The sequence below is a fragment of the Balaenoptera acutorostrata genome, chromosome 9 (assembly GCF_949987535.1).
Source record: "Balaenoptera acutorostrata chromosome 9, mBalAcu1.1, whole genome shotgun sequence".
Taxonomy (NCBI): Eukaryota; Metazoa; Chordata; class Mammalia; order Artiodactyla; family Balaenopteridae; genus Balaenoptera; species Balaenoptera acutorostrata.
Window position 1 is genome coordinate 40,306,275 of NC_080072.1, and position 16,621 is coordinate 40,322,895.

Here is a 16,621-nt window from a genome sequence, read left to right on the forward strand (position 1 = left end):
AAGCAGCCGCATAGCACAGAGAGATCAGCTCGGTGCTTTGTGTCCACCTAGAGGGGTGGGATAGGGAGGGTGGGAGGGAGACGCAAGAGGGAGGGGATATGGAGATATATGTATGCGTATAGCTTATTCACTTTGTTATACAGCAGCAACTAACACAACAATGTAAAGCAATTATACTCCAATAAAGATGTTAAAAAAAAAAAAAGAAAAGTAAAGACAAACAGGAGAAGGAAAATGAAGTCAATTGTTAGGACTGACATACAAAAGTGCATATTATACAGTTCTACACAGTAACTAGATCTGGGCTGTATATTTGATTCTGAGCTTCCAGGAACAGAGCAATATGGAAATATGAACAATTATGAAATTCAGTGTGCCCATAATAAAAAAAAAATGAAGTAGTTCTTAAGAGAAATATAGCTTCCTGGTATTAGGATCTGAGAGAAATATTCCTTCATCATGAGTCACTCTGTGACATAATGGTCAAAGTCCTCAACAATATCCCTGCAGTAAACACAACAGCAAGATTCCCAGGGCCATCTCTCAGAACTAGCTTCAATGCATAAAACCAAAGTGCGGCTCAGTAAAAGAAGTTCTATAAGGGACCAGAGGCAATCCAGCTACACAGCTTATACTAGCAGCTGTGAATCAGGGATAACATTTAGAATGTCTAGAGAAATGGGTGGATTACTTATCCTTTAGGTAATCCTCAATGAATATTACTTCTTTCACCTGAGCTTTTGATGAATAATTTGTAGTAGAGAATTGAAGTCATTTCTCTGGCAAGAAACTAGAGTGGAAATGATCTTGCTGCTAATTAGTAATTGTTTTGAAAATCAATGGCACTGAAGATAGGACTAACAATCTTTTAGAGAAGTAAGGGGTCTAACAGTGTGATAGCTTGAAAAAGGCTATCCTATTGCCATTTGGAAGTGGACTTAAAACTTTCCTCAAAAAATAGATCTTAACCCACATAATCACATGGACAGATAATGCCTCAGGCCCCAAAGTTCTTCCACACACATGTGGTCAAGATCATTCTAGCCTCTATTAGTCAAGAGAACTCAGTAAATTAGTTAAAAATTTTTACTTTCCAGGTAACTGCATAGTGCATGTGCTGTATAAATTTTTTGTCAATAAATCAATTAAATGTTGGAGGACAGCGACCTAAAACAATATTTGAATATAAAAAGAGTTGATCTCAAGCCATGCTTTCTGACAATAATTATGTAGAAAGATTCAGAGCCTGCTTAGTGGTAATATCCTCAGCATAGAGGCAAATAATTATCTTTCCCTTCTTTAAAAAAAAAAAAAAGCCATGCACTAAGCTCATCTAAAAGTGCCTTTAGGGGGCTTCTCTGGTGGTCCAGTGGTTAAGACCTCATGCTTCCACTGCATGGGGCACGGGCTCCATCCCTGGTCGGGGAACTAAGATCCCACATGCCCTGCGACACGGCCGGAAAAAAAAGGTTTTAGTTCTTTAAGGAGCACATTTTGAAAGAAAAAGGGGAAGCTTTCTGCTTGAACCAGTAGAGTTATCTGATCTGTTAGTTTGACCGAGACTGGCTAGCTGGTTGCCAAACTGGTTTTGTTTCCCTCTGGGCCCACAGTTCAACTAAATTTCCCAGCCTCCCTTGCAGTTAGGTGTAGGCAAGAGAATTCTGGCCAGTTGAATTGGGTGCATTTCACCTTCAGGATGGTGCAAGAAACCTCAGAGTGACTTTGGGTGTAGTGTACCGAAGACGATAGACCTTTCCATCAGTCTGGGTCACTCAATACCCAAGCTCTTATTGGGCATATGTGTGAGAGAAATAACTTTATATTGCATTAAGCCACTGAGATATCAAAGTTTGTTGTTACAGCAGCTAGTGTACAGTCAATACAACATTTAAATCAAGTCAAGAATATGCTTCTACCTCTCTGTACCTCAGTTTCCTTAACCATAAAATGTAGATTTTAATAGCACTTACCTCATAAATTTGCTCTAAGAATTAAATTTGTTAATGCATGTTAATGCTTCCAACAGTGCCTAGCACATAGTAAACATTCAATTCATGTTAACTATTATAGTTATTACAATAGTACAAATCTTCCTAGTAGAATTAAGTTCCCTATAACTCAAATTTCCTCTGACTATTCAGATTGTAGTAACAAGTGATGTCACATTCATGTTACTATCTGCACTGTACTGATCTGTGCCCCAATCACTGCAGGATTTCAGTACATTTCTTGGTCACCTTGGGTTGTCCCATACATGTTCTGAAATTATTCTTTGATCTCCATTTTGTTGTCTGCTAACCCCTTTTGAAGTTACTGGGAAGTAGGGGGTGGCAGAATGAGGAAGGCTTGCCGTCATGGTGTACTGCCTCTCATTTGTCCCAAAGCCATAAACCCTCAAAGTGCCAAAATAGACTCCCATCCATTTGTATCTGTTTTTTCTCAAATTTGCTTTAATTTTTAAACTTTGTGTAATAATATACTGCATTTCAGGAAATGTTAGAAACACATTTAAGGAATTATTCTCAGATATCACAGAACAAGTTTTAATTCATTTAATTTTCCATTGTCAATCAACAGGCTTATGGGAAGGGGCAAACAGTCCACACCACTGAATCCAGGAATTCTCAGTCAGGTGCCTGGGCCTCTTCTTAACCCACTTCTTGTCCATACAGTGGGTCACCACAGTTTACCCAGTTTACCTTGGCTCATAGGGATTTTTAACCTGAGGCCCACAGACCTCCCTACCCAGCTGAAATAATCCCCAGGATATCCATGGACAGAACTCAGGAGGCCTGTGATCTTGGATGGGGAAAAAAAATTACATTTTTTTTTTTTTTTTAACTAATCTCTAATAGAAATTTAGCAATTCCTTCATTACTAATGTAGGCAACAAGTTATAGTAGTATTAGCTGTACCTGTGACTGTCACCAACAGATATACCAATAGATATTTCTATGTCACATTATAGCAGTTAAAAATATTTTGAAATATCATTTATGCTCACACTACTATGAAATTACAGTAGTCACTAGATCTGCCATTGTCCTCCCATTTGTCTTATTTTGTACATTAATAAGGATGTATATTACTATAGCAAATGCTGATTTAATATTCTGAGAACTATAGTTTAATATAATTGGCTTCCAAATGTTTGTATGTAGAAACATTGTTCTGAGAAAGGAATCTATAGACTTTACCTGACTGCCAAAAGGGTCCATGGTACAAAAAAGAAAAACCTTTGGGTTATTGGGTTTGACATTAACTCCACACCCCAATGTAGTTTTCCTTACTCACCCTCCTCTGTAGTCTTGAAGAGGACTATAGTGGTGACAAACACTCAGACACGTTGAAATGCCATCCCCTAGGACAGCATGGTAGGTGATTAAGAGCTTGGGCACTGGAGTCAACTTGTCCTGCTCCACCACTTATTAACTGTGTGACCCAGGGCAAGTTACTTAACCTCTCTGTGCTTCATGTCTGTAAAATGGGAATTATAATTTTTCCTTCCTCATAGGGTTATTGTGAAGAATAAATAAGTTAATCCATTAAGTCTCTTAGAGTCTAGCACAGACTAAGCTCTCAGAAAATGTTAGCTGCTCTTTCAAGTGCCTGTCACAGCTGTTTCTTTATGATATTTATAGGGAAGGGAGAGGAAGAGAGAAAAGAGTAGGCTAGACATTCCTCTTGTGAGTCATAGCCTACACATATTACTTTTATGATGCACAAAATTGATATCCTTTTTTAAAGCACGCATAGTTCTTCCTTGAAAAGTTTCCAATTTAATTTTGTATTTTATATAATAACTCCCAACTGAATCTTTTTTAATGCTTCCGTGGCGGTACAAATGCTCCCTGCCCTTGGTTTACAAAGCAGGGCTTACATTTAAATAATATTAGTCTTTCATAATTCATGCTCCTTTCTAAGCCCTTTAAGAGGTAAATCTTGACTATGTCATTTTAACTGAAGGGGAGAAAATATTAAAAATAAATGAAAGTAGATTCATTCATTCATTCATTTAACAATTCTTACGCTCCTGCTCTGTGCCAGGCACTGCTCTAAATGCTGAGGACTTAGTGATGAACAACACAAAGTCCACGCTGTCACTGAGCTTACTTTCTAGTGTGGACAATGAACTAAAAGTATCAGGAGGTGATCAGTGCTTCACAGAGCATTAAAATAAAGTGATGTTATATACATAAGGACCAGGTAGTTATTTTATATTGGGTAGTCAGGGAAGTGCTCCCCAAAGAGGTGACATTTAAGCAGAGATCTGAATAACAAAACAGAGCTAGCCAATAAGGAGACAACATTCCACGCAAAGGGAAGAGCTAGTGCAAATTCATTAGAGCGGGACTGAGCTTACCTGTTCTTATCTCTTTAGGAATGAAAAGAAGGCTGCTGTTGCTGGAACATAGTGTGCAAAGGGTGGAGCCATTCAGGAGAGGTAAACAGGGATGAGATATTGTGAGGTTTTGCAAGTAAAGGCAAGGTTCATTTTCAGTGCAATGGGAAGCTACTACAGAGTTTTAGTCAGAGGCGAGGTGATCTGATATACCATTTAAAAGCACTCCGAGATAGGGAAGGAGAGTTGAAAATAAATAAAGTCCACTTACTCATGGGTAATGAATTTAGTGGGGCAAGACTAGATATGGGAAGACTGGTTGGATGGTGGCTTAGACCAGGATTACAGCAGAGAGATGGCAAAGGTGGTCAGTTTATGTGTTAGAGTATATTTTGGAGGTAAAGCCAGTAATACTTACTGATTGGGACATGAAGAAATGAGAGGAATCAGGGATAACTCCTGACCTTTTGGCCTATGTAACTGGGCTGATGGTGCCAATTATAGAGATGGATAAATCCTGGGGGAATGAGGGGATGAGGAAGTGGGAACAGATGTGAGATAATGAGTTGCAATTTCTCCTTTTGTGCTCATCTTAATTTTGAGTTGCCTATCAAACATCCAAATGGAGATATCAAATATACAGTTACACAAGTTTTAAGTTCAGGGGAGAAGGCAGGGGCTGGAAATATAAGTTTAAGAATCATTGGCCTAGGAATGGTATTTAAAACCACGGGACTTGATGAGCTCACCTAGTTAGACAGTATCAACAAAGAAAAAAGAGTTGAAGACTAGGTCTTGGGGGCACTCCTAACTTTGGAGGTCTGATAAAGGGGAAGGAGCTGATAAGAAACTAAGAAGTAAGCAGGAAGATAGAAGGAAAACAAGATGAACCTGGCATCATGGAAGCTTTGAGAACAAAGTGCTTCCAGGAGGGAGTGATAACTAATGTCAGAAAATGCTGAGTGGTCCAGAAGGATGAGGACAGAGAATTGACCTGTCTTTGGCAAGATGTGGGTCAATAGTGACTTGATAGGAGATGTTTCAGTATGTGGAGGGGGATGAAAGTCCAGGGGGATGAGAAAGTAGAGTTGGCAAATATGAGACAGTTCTTTTGAGGCACCAACATCAGGCAGAAGCTGGAGGCGGTGTAAGATCAAGGGAGAGAGGGAAGTTATGTGTGTAAGGGGGTTAAATGAGGAGGGCTGGGTAGGGAAGTTGTGAGAAAGGAAAACATAGATCTAAACTTTGGTTTCTGCCCTCAGGGAGTTTATGATCTTATCTGGGAGAAGTTGAGGATAGCAGTAGCAAAAAATTTAGGCTTTGGATTAAATAAAACAGTATCTGTAATGCTGAGCACGATGCCTAACAGTAAGAACTCAATAGATGGAAGTTATAATTACAAAACAATTTGAAAGCACTCTAAGATAGGCAGTAATTAAGGACTAAACTGAGTAAGTAATTAAATGTTAGGATTTTAGAAAATGGAGAGATTACTGTCAGCCACAGCGACCATACTTCCCAGTTAAAACTCAGGACCCATCATATGACAGTGGGTTAAAAAAAATCTGTTAATATATTTATGTGAACAAATTTGCAAAGGTCTAAGATTTAAAACAACTTTCAGCCACCTACTTAAACTATTGCCTATATTGGAGATATTTAAGTTCCATGTATCCCCAAATACCCTGAGCCATTTTGAGGCCTCTGTACCTGTGCTCTTGCTTTTCCCTCTGCCTGAAACACCATTCCCCACCTTTACATGACTAACTCCTACTCATTCTTCAGGGCTACTTCCTCTGGGAAGCCTCCCTTGCCCTGCCCTTCCCTCCAGCGGGGCTGGGAGCCCCTGTGTTGGGACCTTGTGCACAATTTTACCATAGCTTTTACTACACTGTATTGACATTTTGTATTTGTGTACCTTTTGTGGTTTTTTCTGTTGTTTGGGGGTTTACTAGACTGCAGGCTTTCCAAGGGCAGTGTCAAGACTGTATTCACCGTTTTTTCCCTTGCACTCAGCCCAGCTTCTGGCCGATCTCAATCAATGTCTATTGAACCCAGCTGAATCTAATACTAGGACTATGCTGGAATATCCTGGACACAAGTCCTTGAATGACATAACTAGCTTAAACACCCCACCGTAATCTTATAACAGGTTTATAACATGAGAACTACTCAGGACCCCATCCTTCCTCACTCCCTCTGAGTCTGCACAATTCCACATACTTCCTGAGCTGTTTTACAACACTTCCCAATAAACTTTTTAAAAAATCTTTTTTTGATCATTCAGCTTCTAATCAAAATGTATTAGCATCCAGTGCAGTCTAACTATACTTCATGCCAAAATTATTAAGCTCTCATATTTTTCTCTTCTAAGTTGAAAGGAATACACACTCATGGTAACAAAGCCAATCTGTATAAAAGGAATATATAGTTAAAAGGAAGGCTCCATTCTGTTGCTGACTCCCAGCCTCCCAGGTCCTCTTTGTAGACACAGTCACTACTACCAACTTCTTTTGTATCCTTCCAGAGGTATCCTATGCTATTACAACACACTCCGTTGTTTTTCATTTTAATAAATTTATTTTACTTATTTTTATTTTTGGCTGCATTTGGTCTTCGTTGCTGTGTGAGGCAAGTTGCGGCAAGTAGGGGCTACTCTTCGTTGTGGTGCGCAGGCTTCTCATTGCGGTGGCTTCTCGTGTTGCTGTGGACGGGCTCTAGGTGCGTGGGCTTCAGTAGTTGTGGCACAAGGGCTCAGTAGTTATGGCTCACGGTCTCTAGAGCACAGGATCAGTAGTTGTGGTGCATGGGCTTAGTTGTTCTGCGGCATGTGGGAATCTTCCCAGACCAGGGCTCGAACCTGTGTCCCCTGCACTGGCAGGCGGATTCTTAACCACTGTGCCACCAGGGAAGCCCTCATACACTCTGTTTTTTAAAACATAAATACTAGCATTCCACAGATTATTTGCAACCTGGCTTTTTCCTTTAACAGATAGCTTGACTGTAACCTCATGAGAAAAGCCTTGAGGCGAAAGTACCCACCTAAGCCATGCCTGGATTCCTGACCAAAGAAACTGTGAGATAGCAAATTTTTGTTGCTGTAAACCGTTAAGTTTTGGGATAATTTGATATGCACCAATAGATAACTAATATACCTTCATCCTCTCCTCCTCTTTGTCCTGAGCTTCCCAAATTACTTAGAGATATCTCTAGTAATGCTTTTAGAACACTACATCATACTTGTTTCTAAGTCTCTTTCCCCTACTTGACTATCTCCAAGGACAGGAATCCCGGCCCAGTTCGCTTTATATTTACTGTGTCTTACACAACGTTCAAGCTAGAACGTCATCACTTCCCTAGATTTTTGCAATAACCTCCAAACTGGGCTGCCCCAAACCCCTGTAGCCTCTCTCTGATCCATTCTCTACCCAGCTCTAAGAAATCTTTTTAAAATGCAACTTGGGTTATTTGAGAGCTTAAAATCCTTCTCCTCATTCTTAGGATAAAGACCTAAATTTTTAATACAGCCTCCCAGGCCTGGCATGGTCTGCCTGCCCCATCACCACATATAAAGCCACTTCCGCTTTGTTCCCAGAACAACAGCAACACTGGTTTTTCATTTCCTCAGCTGAACCATGCCCCTTCCTCCCTCACTGTCTTTGCTCACACTGTTCCCTCTGCCTGGGATGTTTTTCCCCTCCTCCTCACTCAATTTCTACTCATCCTTTAGATCTCAGCTCAATGTCATTTCCTCAGGGAATGCCTTTCTGCTTTCCATTCTAAATCAAAGAACCCTATAGTTTTCTTTCATACCACTTATCACAATTGAGATTAAGTGATTGTTTAATTAGGTGTTTAATATTTGTCTCCCCTGGTGGACTTTAAGCTCTGTTAGGGAGGGGACACCTTGTCTTGTTCACTACTGTATCTCCAGCACAGACCATAATGCCTGACATATTGAAAATAAGGGCTCAATACTTTTTTTTTTCCTTTTATTTTTTGCTAAATGAAACACAGGACAAACATTTCCTATTCCTTCTTCAAATCTTTTCATCATCTACACATTTAACCTTCTGAGTGTCATTCCTCTATGACAGTGTTATCTACCTTAGGTAATGACTTCTGAGAGGTAAAGATCACAGCTTTTAAGTTGTATCATATAGGACCCAGCAGAGTTCTCCTACTGAGGTGGGGATACAGCTTTGGGAAAGGAAAGACAATAGGTTTACTTATTAACGGCCTTTTGTAGATACTTTATTGCTCTTAATATCTCTTTGGCCTGTTGGGGGCAGTGTGAAGTTAAAAGAGCATGAGGCATGCAGTCCCACCCAGCTTTGGATCCCAGCTACAGTACTTAGTAGCTGTGTGACTCTGGGCAAATTACTAATGTTCTCTGTTCCTCAAATTCCTCAGCTATAAAATGAGGATATCATAATGGTACCGTTTTATGAGGTTGTTGGAGGGATTCTTGTAAATTCCTCTCCATGACTTGTAAAGCACTAAGAACAAGGACTGGCCTTAGCAAATGCTCAATAAATGTCAGCTACTATTTTTACCTGTGGTAAAACAAGGTTGCCCATTTCTCATTTGGTACTGGAAGAAGTTTGGGAATATTTGTGGTGCTGTGAAGTTCCCTGTGGGAGGTTAGGATTGGAACACTTAAAAGTATAATGCCTCCTCCTCAATTCATTTCTCTACCTTTAAATCTTAATATTGAAGCCAGTGGGAGAAGGGAAAGAGGAGAAACAGCTGCCAGCTATGTTCTATTTGGTTCCAAATGACAGCAGCACCAGTTTGCACTTTCTCCTAGAAGTTTGTGTTTCTATTGTTCACACGTGCATCTTCATATGCCTATTGCCAGAGAGATGAGATAAGCTAAGCAAGAGCTACCATTTCAGATTCTTGACACCTGGTAGTTTGTGAATGCTGCTTTTTTGGAATCCAGAGAACCGTCAAGCTCCCTTTCTTCCTCTTCTTATTGGGACCCTTCCGATTGATCAGAGCCTATGAAGTATTGGCCATTCAAGAGCCATAATAAAACAGTAATAAAATAATGAAGTCTGAACTGCAACAAGGAACTCACTCAAGCAAGGGCCCTCTGCTGCTGGGACCCAGAGAAAATATTTCTTCTAAGAAAAATGTAAGAAGGATACAAAAAAGTCAAACAGATAATCTTCCCTCGAGACACAGTGTTCTCTCAAGTCCCTGTCCTTCTTTTCTGAAGGAAGGCACACTCAATTCTGGGGCAGAAGCTAGGAAACCAGCCCGAGACAATTGGTTTTCCCCTCCCCTTTTAATCTCCTGAAAGAGCTGCCAATTCTAGAAATTCCTCCTTTGATCAGAAGATAAAGCAGAACAATGCTGTAGCACTAAGCGGATTCCTAAGAGACATTCTTCGAGGGTGTGTAAAGCCTGCCTGGAAGTGTGTGTACATGGGGGGAGGAGGGGAGTTGGTGGAAAACTAGGAGTAGGAAGGGTGGGTGGAACAAGAGTTGGTAGCCACAGCCACAAGGAATAATCATATAGTTGCTTCTAGACTTCATAGAGTAGCAACTCCAGCCAGTCTCATTTCCTGGGAGGCATAGGCATGTTTATTACAGTGATTAGAGGGCTTCATCCACTTCACATCCTCCCTCCAAAAAAAAAAAAAAGAAGAAAGAAAAATCGGATTTATATTCCACTATTTGTTGGAGGTGAGTGTTTACTTCTCTTACAGCTTTCTCACAATTTTTTTTTTTTTTTTTTTTTTTGTCGGAGAATTGCAACCCATACTAGTCTATCACATTAGACTGGGAACCTCTGGAAGGAGCTGTTCTCTTACTGCTTAAGGGACAAAAATACTATGGATTAGAGTTAGAACTGAGTTTGAATCATGCCCCCAGCTTCACCATCTGTAAACGGGTTTAATTTTCCTATCTGCTTAACGTGGTCATGTAATTTTTTTAATCTAACATTTGAGGGCTAAATACTTTACAAGCATAATCTCATTCAATTCTCATGCGGAAGGTATTATTATGGAGATTGTATGTGAAGATATTTTGTAATGCAGAAAAGAGCCGTCTGGCTGTGTTATTATTGGGCCATCTTCCTCACCTGGCTGTTGTGAGGATTAGATGAGACACTGATGTGAAAGCACTTTAAACGATCCACGTGATGGGCGGACTACTAATTACACACCCCGCAGCACCTGATGCACTGTGAGGACTCGGTAAACGCTGGTTGGAGTGAACGATTTTATATCTTGCCTGTTCCTTTCAGTCCTCCAATCACAAACTAATCTCCTCGGGCCTGGGGCCAAAACCACGAATCTGGGAGCTGCAGCCCGGATGCAGGCGAGTGCAGAGTCCCAGGAGAGGGCACGGGAACAATAGAATAGTTCCGAGGTTGGGGGCGGGGGGGGGACTTCGGACGCCGGGCCTGAAAGGTGGCCGACTGGGGTCCCCGGAGACCCCCTCCCCTGGTCTGGGGCTGCACAGAGAGACGTCCTAAACCCGCAGGGCACTCCTCCCGGGGAGCCGGAGTCACCCCCCACTCCCCCAGCTAGAGCCTCACGCGACGGGCCCAAGCCCCGCCCACTCCTCAGGTAGGCCGTCCACACCAGCCAATCCGCAAGAAGCCTGGGCACGGAAGGCGGTGCTTAACCGGCCGGAAGTGACGTCTCTGCTTGGCTGGCCGCAGAGTCCGCCGATGCTTTCGGCAGCGGCTGAGGCGGCTGAGTGGAAAATGGCTCGGACCGTGGCGGCTGTGGAGGCTTGGGTTGCGGTGGAGGCAGAGGCTCAGGCAGCGTGAGGTGAGGAGGCAGAGGCTCAGGCAGCGTGAGGTGAGGAGCGGTAGGTGCGGCGGGGGCCGGAACCTGGGACCCTGCTCTGCAAAGGCGGCGAAGGGCCCCGGAGGTCTTGGGAGGGTCTCTTGCCGCGGCCCCCGGTCCCCCGGGTTCCCGCTTCTGACCCTCCATCCCGTACTCTCGGCGCTGACCTAATCGACTCACCTCCCTCCGGGCCTTGCTTCCATCCAGGCCGTTGCCAGCTGCCCCTCCGAAGGTGCCTGCGTCCCACCAGGACCCTCTCGTCGGGGGCGGAGGTGGGGGGGCGCCTGGAAGTTAGTTTTGTCCCAAGGGGGGAGGAGAAGCCACCCCCTGGTTCTCGGGACCTGGCCGGAGCCGCGATGGCCGGTCCTACCCTCTGGTCGAATTGTTGGATTCTGGCGACTGTGTGTGCTGCACTTCTCAGCTGTGACCCGCATCCCCCCATCCTCGCTGCTTTTCGCCTCCTTGCCCCATCTCCGGCTTTGGGGGCGAAAGATCCTTTTTCTCCAACCCCACCCCCACCCCGGTTGCTTTTTTTTTTTTTTTTGCCGCGAATCCACTTGCTTCGGGGAAGACAGTATTATTTCAGTGTGTATTTAGCGCATCATCTTTCTGGGAGGGCGGTCAGATTAAAAATATTTGCTTAACTCTTCCTGAATGACGGAGGAACAATAAATAATTGAAGGGAAAAAAGCGCATGCTTATTTATCCTCACTAAATGGTTTGGCTTTAAGAACGAGATTCTCCAGCTGTGGAATTTTTTCTGGGGGGAGCAGGGATTGAGGAGGGAAATGAGGAAGGAGAAAAGTAAGTGAGGAATAAAGTCTGGAGATAAAGAACGTGGAAGAGAGAACCTGTGGTAGTTCTTCCCCTATATTAGCCTGATGGAAGTTCAGGTTGTAGTTATATTTTTATTTTGAACAGTGGGTGTTGAATTGGGTGTAAGGAAGGAGGCCTTTCTCTGTGAACAAGATTGCTTGTTAAAGAGGTACCCTAAAGTCTTTCCAGGTGGGTATCAGGCAGAAAAGTTCTGTTGGGAAAATTGTGTAACATACTGGAGCAGCAAAACTACAGATTAGAAGAGATGCAGAAAAAAGAAAGCTATTCTTAGAAGAGTGGTGAAGACGTAGTATAAAAAGAGGGACGGCTGTAGGGGGCTCCAGGAACACTGATTCCAGGAGAGACTTTGTACCTTTGCCTCCTTGGCTTGTGGTTAGGTTTCCACATAAGACACCTCTCAGCAACTCTGCCAGGACTGGGGCTGATGCTCTTATTCATAGTAGCAAATTAGACCGAAGTGCCTTGGTTGAAGTCTGTACCGTCGAAGATAACTGCTTGTTGAATATTACCGCAGTCTTTGAGTACTGAAAAGCATTTTGACTGAATTACTTAACTCACACCTAATTCAAGAGTGATTTTACATAGGTACAAAGCACATATAGAGCTGCTTCAAGTAATTTTGCTTAAATTAATAGATTCTAAAACAATTTTTTCTTATGAAAATCTCTGTTGTGATTTGTGTTTTGTATGCAATGTTGCTTGCAGTTTTTCTTGGCAAGCAATATTGTGTTTACATCCATAGGTTTCACAACTTTTTCTGTTTCATGGAATATAAAAGTTGGCATGCTTGCATTTAGGAATTCTAGAAACTATAACTTTATATAATTAGTTGTATGTTAAGCATATGATTCTTTGTTTTTCTCTTCTGCTGTAAATGGTTCTAAAATTTTCAATTAATTGGAGATTGCTGCATCAGTTTCCATGTCCAGGAATCCTTCTTTAATCTAGCCCAATGTTTTTGCACTTAGTAAGCACATTCAATAAATGAACTTATACCTAACCAAGAGTACTGAATTTCCCAAGAGTTCAGAGTTCTTATCAGAGCCTCAGACCAAACTTTTCAGAGCAGCAGGGTGAAGCACTTTTTTTTTAATGCTTTGTAACTTGTGTTTCTTTGATAATATAAATTATCCATTTTTATTGTATTTGCCATATTCCAAAAATAATTTAAGACAGGTAAATGATAAAGGTGAATGTTTTAGTGCAGTTCATTCACACAGTACATGATGTGATTTGTTAGTTGTACCTGAGTAAGGCTAAGAATTGACCGTATGGAAGATCTTGTTTTCAGAGGGCCTATAGGGGTGTCTGGTACAGCAGTGGTTCTAGTAATAGAAAAATGAATGAGAAAAAAAAATGAATGAATGCTTGTCCCCAGTAAGTTCTCTAGTCCATCTGGGGGAGACAAACACAGATTGTAACAGTATGGTTATAAGGGCATGTAAGGGTTGTGGATCCAAAACACTTAAAAAGGATGTGATCACCTGGGCTGAGAGATGGAGAGGGAATGAGTGCATCTCATGAGGACAGAGATGCTCAAATTGAGTCTCAAAGGGTGAATTCCTTTTATTAATGAGGGCAGAATAGAGGTTATCAGCTTCCAGACCCTGCTGTGATACTACCAAGCTGTTTAATACCTCTGGTATCTTGTTTTTTTCATTTGAGAGTTGGACTACATCTAAATCAATGATGTCCAGTAGAAATATTAAATGAGAGCCACGTATGTAAGATATTGTACATTTTCTTGGTAAATCTTGAAATCTGGTGAATATTTTACACTTACAACATATCTTACTTTGGACTAGCTACTTGTCAAGCACTCAATAGGTGTTTGTGGTTAGTACATACCATATTGGACAATGCAGATCTAGCATATGAAAATTCTGCTTTTCCGTCTTGGATTCCTGGTTGAAAAGGAAAAGCAACTCCTATGAGAAATGTATAAATGTAGTAATTTATAATTTCTAGTCATTTTGATAGTAGTCATACATGATGTTCTTTTGATTGGAATTATAGTCATACTTGAAAATGATGTTGCTGTAGGAGATCTTTCAGGTTGTTCATAGGGTTTTGGTTGGGACTAGAAGAAACTTTGTTTTCCCTGTGTCTGGTGCAGTCACATTTTGAGATATCTTTATTTTGTGTTTTTATATATACTTTGTATCTCTCCTTGTCTCTGCAGTCTGTTATTTATAACATGTGATGGATTCAAAATACAGTGAGATAGTGCACATGTACATTTTAAGCAGTTAAAAATGGAGATTTGTACAATTTTAAACTACATTTTGGGTCTCTTAAAATTTTTAATTCAGCTATTTGGGTACAAAAGTGAATGGGGTTTTTAAACACTCTTGATTTTAGTAGATTAGAAGGCAGTTATTATTGGTTTAGCAGCATATTTATCTTTTAACCTTGAGAATGAATTAAGATACTATAAAATGAACATCCCTACTGTTAAACATATGGCTTTCTGTTAGTCTTATAGTACAAAAGTTACATTATTGATAAATAAATGATGTACAGTGCTGATTCACTTAATTTGTTGTGCATTGAGTTTGGTTTTAAAAAAAAAAAACCAGAGGCTTATTTAGTCATGATAACTATGACTAACAATGATAAAGTGGGCTTCCCTGGTCACAATGGTTAAGAATCCACCTGGCAATGCAGGGGACACGGGTTCAAGCCCTGGTCCAGGAAGATCCCACATGCTGTGGAGCAGCTAAGCCCATAAACCACAACTACTGAGCCTGTGCTCTAGAGCCCGTGAGCCACAACTACTGAAGCCACAACTACTGAAGCCCACATACCTAGAGCCTGTGCTCTGCAACAAGAGAAGCCACCGCAATGAGAAGCCTGCGCACCACAACCAAGAGTAGCCCCCGCTTGCCGCAACTAGAGAAAGTCTGCGCACAGCAACAAAGACCCAATGCAGCCAAAAATAAATAAATAAAATTAAATTAAAAAATTTAAAAAATGATAAATTATATCCTTACATTTGTATTGATTGATGATTATAGAGTAAGTAATCCTCCCCTCACCCCCAAACCTTATTCTCTGAAATAAATGGGGCAGGTATTTTTCTCATTTTCTTGAAGAGGAAAATGAGACCCAGTGAAGTTGTGACTTGTTTAGGATAATACATTAGAGGTATTGCTTGAATTTACAGTGTCTTACAATGCTAAGCCTAGAGTTCTTTTCATTGCATCTCTTCTATGGTACTTCAGTGTTTAGATACATAGCACTTAACAGATTTTGGAGTGTGTATTAATGGGTACTTCCTGCCTTTAAGGAATTTATATTCCAGCTTGGAGAGACCAACTACAATACATATAGCAGAAAGTAGTTTAGTTATTAAAAAATTATTAATGGGAAAGAAAAAATGTAAGGGATAGTATAGTTACATTTAAAATAGATGAGCGTTAACTAGGCAAGATGTTTGATTTTTGAGTAGAGGGTTTAGATCTTAAACTGTTACTGTAGGAAGAAGGTGATGAAGTGTCAAGGACAGAATTATTTCAGTGTACAGGGAACAACTTGGGGAAAAACTTAGATAAGAGAAAAAGTATAGCTTTAAGGAAGGATTTGCAAAGCTTATTTAAAAAGATAAAGGCAAGACAGAGGTGAAGTAGGAAATGAGAATAAATAGACATCTGCAATATAAATTTAGAGGCCAGTGGTCAGAACTTTTATATTATTTGGATGATTCAGGAAATCTTAGCATGTGCTGTGAACTTGTTGTGGCTTGAGTAGTGTGTAAGACGTGGCTAAGAGTACGGAAAGAGAGGTTGTTGACTATAATAAGCAGTAGAGTAATGTGAGTTCCTGTTGTGAAATGAGTAGGGATTTGATAAGAATTTTACTATGAGAAAAGAATAGGCAGTGTTCATAAAGGAAAATTGGTTAAAAAATTTGCAATATGGGTAATTCTAATTGAAACAGGTCATTTTTTAAAAGAGTATTTTCCTATAAAAACTGAAATTGGCAGTTTACTTTCAGAAAATACTAGTAGAAGCAGGAAGACGTTAAGTATTGTTAAAGTTCTACTGTGGAATGAGAGGAAAAAGCAAAGGCAGTCCTTCTAGATAAAGGGGTGGGGAATATGAGAGGAGACAATAGAAGGAAATCAAAGGTAAGAGGTACTTACCTTCTGGTGAGGTGGGAAAAGAACATGGATGTTGATGGGAGAGATACGTGCACTTAAATACCTGCCTAATTAGGGAACAGGAAAACACTTTTTCAAATGTGTTATTTGCAGTTTTGGAAATTATGCAAAGCAGGTATCCCCCACCCCCCATAAACTCTGAAGGAGACCTAATTACCTGTAAACAAAACCATACTGCTATGAGTAGCCATAACCAGATTGATTTATTAAGTCACTTTATATGTGTTCATAATGTAATTTATAACTGTTCTGACTCTTCTTTTTAGTTTTTTTTTTTTTTTTTAATTTATTTTTGGTTGCGTTGGGTCTTCGTTGCTGAGCGTGGGCTTTCTCTAGTTGCAGCAAGCGGGGGCTACTCTTGGTTGCGGTGCTCCGGCTTCTCATTGCGGTGGCTTCTGTTTGTTGCGGAGCTTGGGCTGTAGGCATGCGGGCTTCAGGAGTTGTGGCAAGTTGTGGCACGCGGGCTCAGTAG

At 40.9% G+C, this 16,621-nt stretch overlaps 1 protein-coding gene across 4 annotated transcripts in view; it reads left to right on the forward strand.

Annotated features, from left to right (window-relative positions):
• Positions 1-11,009: 11,009 nt before the first annotated feature.
• The window catches only part of PIK3C2A (phosphatidylinositol-4-phosphate 3-kinase catalytic subunit type 2 alpha), a 106,021-nt gene continuing 100,409 nt past the window's right edge, over positions 11,010-16,621 (forward strand). For 2 of the 4 annotated variants that reach the window (XM_057553775.1, XM_057553778.1), the window contains exon 1: positions 11,021-11,162. The gene's annotated coding sequence lies outside the window, so the exon portion shown is untranslated. Of the gene's footprint in view, positions 11,173-16,621 lie in introns of all 4 variants that reach the window. The other 2 variants (XM_057553776.1, XM_057553777.1) reach the window with 2 other exon arrangements.